Raw genomic sequence first — 7,948 nt, 5'->3', positions numbered from 1 at the left:
GCAAAAACAGCCCAGGACTGTCATGTCTAATGTTGGAGTGGTCAACAATGGCACCATTTAGGCTATGAACAAAAGTAGCCATAACACTGTTAACAAACTTCCGGGCCTTGTCAATTTTGACAGGATTTGCACCAGCCCTCCACCGGCGCCTCTGAGAGAGCATGATCTTCATGCCAGGGTGCCGATGGTGAAGCTGGTGCAGGTCCTCCTTCATCTGGTTCAGCAACTGAACACTGGGCACATCCCCCAAGTCATTGCCGCCACAGTGGATGAGGAGGACATCCGGGACTGCTCTTCCTCGCAGGGAGTAGGAAAAGAAAGGGAGGACACCTCTTCAGCGCAGTCCACCCCAACCGAACCAGCACACCCTCAGGTCGAGGCCAAGGTTGCTGCCGATGGTCTCTGTAGCTCTCTGGGCTCCACGCCGGACATAGCTGTCTCCGATTATCCATACAGTCACTATGGGAGGAAAATAAATGAGAGCAACAAATGCTTCAGATAATGAGGAATATCAAATTAAGTATAAAGGGTTGCTCATTTTGTTCCTTTGACAATAACATGCAAAATAACTATGAAATCACACCTGTATGGTTAAAAGTAACAAGAGAGCAAAACCTCAAAAAACAGATTAACAGCAAACAGTTTATATATATATATATTTATATACTGTGTGCTGTTTATCTACAATTGTGCACACATGTATATGTATAGTATGTTTGTGTGTAATGTCAACCATCTGAAGTCATGTAAAGTAAGCCAGGACCATCAACTTACAGGTTGTGCAGTTTGGCGTGGAGGAGGTTGCAATCTTCTTTTTGCTTAATGCTGAAATAAATGTAAAAAAATTAATCAATATAAAAGCACCTTTCTTTTTCTACAGTCATATTTCATTAATCACATTTAATTCACGCAACACTAGCCATATATCTGCTAGTTTACAAAGTTTAGTTACATGACATTTATATTTGAAAAACGGTGAAGCACTTAAAAAACAATTGTATAGTGTAGGTTCAAGAACATTTTACAGTTACAGGGTATCTTACCTTCAGAATATGCCGGGAACGAGGAGCAGTGACCGCAAGCTGGGTTGTTAGCATAGGTTGTTAGCTTATTACTGAGAGCATGTTAGCTTAGCTTCTTAGCCTGAGCTAGGTCTGAGCTAGGTCTCAGCACCACCTCTTTGCCCTTATTTGGAGCAGGCGGGAGAAGGCGGGAGTTAGACTCTGGCGTCACTGTCGAGGCGTTAGTGGCCGACTCCGCCTACTAAGGGCTTCACGGCAACTCTGCAGAATCCTATGGGTGACGTCACGGACCCTACGTCCATTTATATATACAGTCTATGGTTGTTCCTAGAGTCTCTAAAAGTACAATGGGAGCCAGAGCCTTTTCTTATCAAGCTCCACATTTGTGGAATCAGCTTCCAGTTTGTTTTCGGGCGGCAGACACCCTATCTGTTTTTAAGAGTGCGCTTAAGACCTTCCCTTTTGATAAAGCTGATAGTTAGGGCTGATTAGATTCAGCCCCTAGTTTTGCTGATATAGGCTTAGTTTGTCGGGGAACATCTTACTTCTTCCTTCTCTCTGTCTATACCTGTGTGTACTCTCATGTTCCGATTAACCCAGCTTCCCCAAATTCCTTTCTTTTTGGAGTCTATATACGCTGGGATCCGGAGTCATGGATGATCCTGCGGTCCTGTGTCCTGGATCGCGAGCCCTGGATCTTGAGTCGTGGCTGTGGTCCTGGATCATAGGTCCTGGATGGATATCCTCATGGATTCATCTTCCTATTATACACACATGCATTTCCAAACATTTGGACTACCTATGTTGCAAATGTATTATCTTTTCAATTTACACACGGCATCTATTACACGTCTGTCCGTCCTGGGAGAGGGATCCCTCCTCTGTTGCTCTCCCTGAGGTTTCTCCCATTTTTCCCTTTAAACTGTGATTTTTCTCCCGAAGTTTTTCCTTGTACGATGTGAGGGTGTCGTATTGTCATACTGATATTCTGTACACACTGTGAAGACCACTGGGACAAATGTAACATTTGTGATATTGGGCTATATAAATAAACATTGATTGATTGATTGACTTTTATATTAAAATACTTTATTGTATTTAATACTTATATGTGTTACCCATACATTGTAAGGCTTTTATTAATCATACGTACATAGCTACAGTGTAGTCACGATGAAAATCTTAAGTCCCAGGCTCCACCAACAGTGCAACACAATAAAACAGGAAAACATAAAAATATAGTGCAAGTAAATCCAAAAAGAAAAATAGTAAATAGTGAAAGAGTCTATAATAGAAGTGATTGGAATATGAAATAATAGACACTTTTTTTTTAAGTTGCAGCCAGATGAATGTTATGGATGTTGTTTCAAGTTCAGGTGTTTAATAGTCTTATGGCCTGTGGGATGAAGCTGTCCCTGAGTCTGGTGGTTTTAGTCCTGATTCTGAGGTAGACCACCTGCCAGACGGCAGCAGACAGAACAGTTTGTGGCTGGGGTGATGGAGGTCTTTTGTAATCCTGAGGGCTTTCTTCCTGAGCCGCAGGGAGTAGAGGTCCTCCATGGATGGCAGCTCCGTCCTTATGTTCTGTGCCGTTTTCAACACCCTCTGTAAAGTCTTACGATTGAGGGCGGTGCAGCTGCCGTACCAGGCTGTGATGCAGCCAGTCAGGATACTCTCTATGGTGCACCTGTAGAAGTTGCAGAGTATCCTGGAGTCCATGTTGAACCTCCTCAGCCTGCGGAGGAAGAAGAGCCGCCGTTGAGCTGTTTTGGTGATGGTGGTAGTGTGACGAGTCCATGTCAGGTCCTCACTGATTTGTTTGCACTTCGTTATTTTGTCACTTATTTGCCTCACATGTCTTTAAAGGGGACATATCATAATATCTTTTATACATAAAAAGTGTTTTTATAAGTGCCAACCAAGCCACAAATCATACAAACCAGAACGTTTTAGTGGGCTGCCTTGGTCAGAAAACATGAGATTCAACAAGCCACTCAGATGTATCCCCCCCATCGGATGTCACATTAAAATATACTTTTGAGAACTACCATTGCTATTTTTTCTGCAAGCCAATCAGAGCAAACTAGGCTTTTTTGGAAGAGGACGTGTAAAGACAGGCACTAAAGCGGAGAATGTAAAAGAGAACATGAGATCCGTTCTTTTTTTTATATAAAAGCATGCCGATTTGTTCTTGAAGAAGCGTTTATTTCTTTCTTTGCCTTTAAAATCGTGAACCGTTGTCCTTTTAGCTCTGGATATGGGTCCTACCCTTAGCAAAAAAAATCTATAGAATACTATAGAAAAATCTATGGACGAATTCTATAGAAAATTTCTGTAGAATACTACAGGATTTTTGCGGACATACTATAGAAATTGCCTACGTGTTTTACTATAGATTCTGGGAAATAATCTATAGAATACTATAGTATAGAAAATATATACTGTGTAGATGGTTTTTTTTGTAGAAAATAATCTATAGACTCCTATAGAAAACCCCATGGATGCTTTCTATAGAACTGTTCTGTAGAATACCATTCTGTAGAATACTATAGAATGTGTGACCTATATTCTATAGAATCTGTGGACATTTCTATAGAACTTCTTTGAAGAATACTATAGAATGTTTGCTGATATTCTATAGAATGTATCTATGGATTTTACTATAGATTCTGCAAAATAATCTATAGAAAAATCTATTGATGTTTCTGTAGAATATACTGCAGGATATTTAAGCAATAGCTCACGGCCTGAAGTGAGCTATTGCTTTTCTAAAACGGTTACCAAGTGTGGCAATATGAAAAAAAAATACACACTCTAATTTAAATAGTTTTTATTAGTAAATAATGATGTTCCAAATAAAAATAGTCCCTCCGTTGCCTTCTGCGCGAAACATAGTGCGAGGTGGTTGCTATGCAACAACACTAACAGCTAGCGAACATATTAGACAGAGAGCGTTGATTCATTATTTGGCTATTTATTTACATTCATTTGTATGTTGCACCCACTGAAAACCTGTCCAGCATCAGTAGCATGGCTTACGTGGTTACTTGTTGAGGTTGTTCTAGGCTGTTGCTTGGCGTGGTGAGAATATTGCTCCACTTTCTCCGGTCCCCGAGATTTGGCTTCCAGTAGCTCTGGAGAGAGCTTTCGCACCTGTGGCCACTAACGGTCATACTTTCTCTGCTTTGTTTCAAGACCCGCATCAGAAAGCTTTTGAATGGTGGTACTTTTCCAGTTGGTCTACCTGCTCTTCACGTAGCTCTGCATGTCGTCGTTTAGGTGCTTTTTTTTTTCTGGAGATAGGCACTGCTCAATCCACTCCTCCATAGTAAGACCCCCCGGAGGTCGAAGTTAATCTTAAATGTTTCCATTTTATGCTTTGTAAGTTTGTTTCGTAACAGAAGAAATGTAAATATATTTATAAAACTGACAAGTCAAATCAAGCAATCTGATTGGCCGATAGTATTTTTGCGGACCTCTTTGATTACAGATTTGAAAACATCGTTGCTTGCTTTAAAAGTAGCTCAATTCATGATGTCAGACCTTGGAAAGTATCTAGATATCCCTGCCCTTATGCCAAAGGAACTGCACACTGAATATGTTTTGCCGTTTGATGTGTATGTCTGGACCGCTGCGTAAAAAGGAGGGTTTCTGCCCCGTTACTTCTCCGCTGCTTTCTTGTTCCAGTATGAAAAGCAAACTGCAGGCAGTTTGCTTTTCAGCCTAACGGTATACTGTTTTTCTCAGATGCGGAGGGATACTGACTTGTTGTGAAAAGTAACTTACAATTCTACCCGTGGTATACGCTCAGTATATCACGGCTAAGAACCAATCAGATTGCTTGATTTGACTTGTCCGTTTTATAATGGCAAATATTCTATATAATTCACCTATGAATTTTACTATAGATTCCACCAAATAATTTATAGAATCCTATAGAAAATTGCTATTGTTTTCTATAAAATTGTTCTGCAGAACTTATAACATTAATTTACGGGAATTGTCCTTAAAGGTTTTACAGAATTGTACAGATGTATCTGCTCTTTTTACAGTCAATAACCTTTAATAAAAGTACAGCACTAAAACTTCTACGGGCAAAAAACCCGTAAAAAAACGGTCAAATGACTGGCAGCAGGCTGCCAAACAAAAACCATAAAATTAAAGTAAAAATACTTTAACTGAAATAAAGTGCAAAAGCAATTAGTATACAGAAATTGTCCTTAAAGATTTTAGAGGAAACCTTCCTCTCTTTTCAAAATCCATTGTCTTAAAATGTTACATTAAAATACCTTAAATAAAGTTCTGATGAGAAAAAACAGTTTTTTACATTTTCTTTTATTAGATTTGTATGATCAAACACTAAAATAAATACAGAAACTAAAGTTCTACAGGGAGAATACTGTTATTTTACAGCTTTCTAACATTTTCCAATCAAACAGGTTCAACAAAATGACATCACAAAATGTTCTGTAGGAAACAATTACTCTGAAAACTTAAAATATAAAAATATTTGTAGAATTATAGTACAACTAATGAATACAGCATTTCATATTTAAACATCATACTTATAAACAGTAGAAACAAAAAGTAAGTTGAATTTTTTAAGATGACTTTGAAACATTCTCAACTGAAAATAACATAAATTGCAAAATGGCGACATATGTTCACATTGTCAATTTGAAGGAGCAGTGTGCAGGATTTAGTACATCTAACAATGGGCATGTAGGTTCCAACCAATGGATAACTTATTCACTCACCCTCCTATCCCAAGTTTGTAGGATAATGTATATTGGCTGCAAAAAACTTGAGGCCCAATCATGTTTTCTCTGTCCATTCTGCGCTACTGTAGACGTGGCAGTGCAACCTAGAGGACAAACAGATCAGAATTAGAAACGGGTTTATTGCCAGGTATGTTCACACGTATGAGGAGGTGTCGTACATACAAATAAAAAATGTAAAAAACTACACAGATAGCGAACTATATTAAGAAATAGAATGCAATAAATTATAGAATATAAAATATGGGCAGTAAGCAATATTTAAACATTGCATTATTTACCATCCTGTGATCTCCATGCAGAGTCTGCGTTGTGGCTGAGGTAAAGTGTCAGTGGGGGGGGGCGGGCCTTGTTGAGGTGCCGAGAGGTTCTGGTCCTGATGGAGAGAGGTTCTGGTCATGATGGAGAGAGGTTCTGGTCCTGATGGAGAGAGGTTCTGGTCCTGATGGAGAGAGGTTTTGGTCCTGATGGAGAGAGGTTCTGGTCCTGATGGAGAGAGGTTTTGGTCCTGATGGAGAGAGGTTCTGGTCCTGAGGGAGAGAGTTTCTGGTCCTGATGTAGAGAGGTTTTGGTCCTGATGGTGCGCAGCCTCCAGCCAGAGGGTTGTGTTGAAGGCAGAGCTGAAGTCCACAAACAGGATCCTGGCATAGGTTCCTGCTGTGTCCAGGTGGCTGGAGGAGGAAGTTGAAGTGATAACTATTAGTAAACCATAATGATGGATTTATTATCAGGCATTCATTATTTTATAAGTTTAGAAGGGGGGGAACATAGTCTAACAACAGTTAGCTTTTGTTAATTTTACCTCGAGCCAAACTTGTGAGACTTGTTTCTGAAATCCCTTTCTCTTAAAGTGAATAAATAAAAAATAAAACAATGGAGGTGACCCTAAAACTAACCACTGGATTGCTTGTCTAACATGACCTAGTCCATAAGTGAGGTAAGGGTGGGAACAATCAAACACACCCTCCCAGGCACTACGTGTTAGCGAAGTACAACTGGGATTTCGAAGAGGAAGATATGCTTGCTCAATTCTTAATACAGAAAAACCAACAAATTGAGCACTTGAGTTTTCATTAGCAGCGCCTAGCTACAGCTGCGGAGCTTTGGTCAATACCACCAACTGTCTATTTCCTTAAAATGGTACATATCGATGAATCTATATTTTCATCTTCAGGTGATTAAATCTGCATAATGTCCCTGTACAATAAGATTCGAGCATTTTGTAATCCAGTGAGGAAATTCAAGACCAGTAAATATTGATTGATTAAACAACACTAAATAAAATGTTAGTGCTTTCTTCAAACTCAGACTCTCTGCTGCGGCTGTACCTCAAAGACAAAACAATTGTCTTATGATCTTTGTTGAACAAGGTCTGATTTTCCTGTACATGTACAATGTGGGGTATTTTTAAATACTTTACTAAACCACATGCAATACTATGTTAGACACAAGTTAGTTATTACTCACATATCAAAGTATTTTAATCTGCAAGATGGAAGAATAGCTGGGTGCTGCCTGGAGAGACTGATGAGGGACACAGGCTGGCTTCAGCAGCTTTCCACACAAAGCCATCACATCTTCTCTTCCATAGTCCTCGCTGTCCACTGGTGCTCTGTCAAAAGAGTGAACATCACAGCCGTCATGTTAACCCTTTGTTAAACAACATACAACCAACATGTGTCAAAAGTGACCCGAATTAGTTTTAATTGTAAATATCTTTGCAATAAATTACTTTAACCATTCAGGATTCCAGGTATTCCTCAATTAACCTGTTTTGGATCAACACCAATTTGTATTTTTCCCTTTCTTACTTTTTGAATAAAAATCATGTTTGTATCACTACACTTCTAAGGCACAACATGGGTCAAACATTACCCGTATTATTTTTTCTATGTTATTTCATGCATGGCTGAGTGTTTCTTTACTATACATTTTCAAAAATAATAAATGTTAGCAGTGATTTGGACCTAGCGTGTATGATGTAGTAATACAAAAAGTATTTTAGTTCACACAGTGTGACATTAGCTAGTCATGTTAGCTTGTAATATATAGAGCAGAGCTAACTAGCAAGTTAGCCAAACGTTAGCGGTTAGCTGTTTATGCTATGCTAGCTGTTACTGAACATTAACAAACTAGATTCCGCTATAA

General features: G+C 39.2%; 1 long non-coding RNA gene across 1 annotated transcript; it reads right to left on the bottom strand.

Annotated features, from left to right (window-relative positions):
* Positions 1 to 343: 343 nt before the first annotated feature.
* On the bottom strand, positions 344 to 1,138 carry LOC139434100 (uncharacterized). The gene is made up of 3 exons (XR_011643523.1): positions 1,044 to 1,138; positions 775 to 825; positions 344 to 459 (listed from the first exon to the last, which is right to left on the bottom strand). It is a non-coding gene; the product is annotated as an uncharacterized lncRNA (long non-coding RNA).
* Between the last annotated feature and the right edge of the window lie 6,810 nt (positions 1,139 to 7,948).

This window comes from Pseudochaenichthys georgianus, chromosome 7 (assembly GCF_902827115.2).
Source record: "Pseudochaenichthys georgianus chromosome 7, fPseGeo1.2, whole genome shotgun sequence".
Classification (NCBI taxonomy): domain Eukaryota; kingdom Metazoa; phylum Chordata; class Actinopteri; order Perciformes; family Channichthyidae; genus Pseudochaenichthys; species Pseudochaenichthys georgianus.
Note: the sequence above shows the minus strand (reverse complement) of the source record. Positions and strands in the feature narration are given on the sequence as shown.